The sequence below is a fragment of the Oryzias melastigma genome, linkage group LG1 (genome assembly GCF_002922805.2).
Source record: "Oryzias melastigma strain HK-1 linkage group LG1, ASM292280v2, whole genome shotgun sequence".
NCBI lineage: Eukaryota > Metazoa > Chordata > Actinopteri > Beloniformes > Adrianichthyidae > Oryzias > Oryzias melastigma.
This window is the reverse complement of record NC_050512.1, coordinates 7998642-8000005: the sequence shown is the minus strand read 5'-3', so window position 1 is coordinate 8000005 and position 1364 is coordinate 7998642.

Here is a 1364-nt window from a genome sequence, read left to right as displayed (position 1 = left end):
CATGAACGCAGCATTTCTTGAAGTCTGTGTTTTTCTCAGGGGGACATCATCTCATTGGTGCACAAAAATCATCGGACAAAAAAATTAATCGTTTTGAAATAAAAACTCCAAAATGTTTCGTCGAAAATTATACAAATTTTCAATCAAATTGGTCGTTTTTGTCCAAATTCCATTTTATTTCTGTCTCTTATGAGGCAGATTGCCTAAATGGCCACACATCTGCTCCTGGGCCGGCCCTTATGTCAAATTTGTGGCCCACAAATCAAAAAGTTTGTCCACCCCGACTTTAGGATACTTACAATATAAATATTAAATTTGAGGTGAAACAAAGTGTCTGTGATTTTTAACGCAGTTGGGAAACTTAATCACTCGATTACAAGTATGCAGAAAGATCTGGATGCCTTGGTGGTGGATGTGCGAGCCCTGAGTTCCCGGAACGAGCATGTACAAAGTGAGATGAGAACCATGAAGCGTCAAGTTTTGGATAACGCATCCGGACTTGAAAAAGTACAGCTCAACCTTGCTTTGTTGGTGTTTAGTGCGTGGAGAAGGGACTTAGGTCTGAACGACAATGACATACCTTGGCAGAGAATATGGGATAATATTTGTAATTCTTCCAAAAACTCAAACCACCAGCTTACACATTTTAAGTTTTGCCACAGACTTTATTACACCCCTGCTACAAGGTTCCGTGGGACGGGTTCTGACCCCAAATTGTAATTTGTGTTCACTTGATTCCTTTGGTAGTTTTAAACATGTGATGTGGGACTGTCCTCCTGTTCACCAGTTTTGGCGTCAAGTATCTAAGGAACTCTCAGAATTTGTTGGTAAAAGTATTCCATGTGATCCCATTGTGCCACTTCTCAATGATGACTCACAGCTCAGACTCAACAAGCGGCAACAGCGATTGCTGCTGGCAGGTCTTACACCAGCTAAAAAATTTTTAGCCCAAAGATGGCTGCCACCTCATGACCTCAGCACTAGGAAATGGTTGGCATACCTCCATGACATTGTTCTGATGGAATTATCCACTGCCAGGATAAAGAGAGCAAGATCTTCGACTTTGGACATGTGGTCAGAGGCAGTGGTGCAGTTGAGAATCAGAATTCATGGAAGGTGAACGTAGAGGAACTTTACTCCACCCAATGATTATGCATTGTCATTTACTTATTGCATTTGTTTATTTGGTAACATATCACGAACCCCCTTTTCACCATAGTTAGCAATACATGAGTGTATATGTGTATGTAAATATTTATTTATTTATTTATTTTTTCAAATTTTTAATTTATTTGTTATCATTTCATGTGTCTATGAGCACACATTGTCATTTATTTTGTTGATCAATGGTTGTTGCAGGGAAC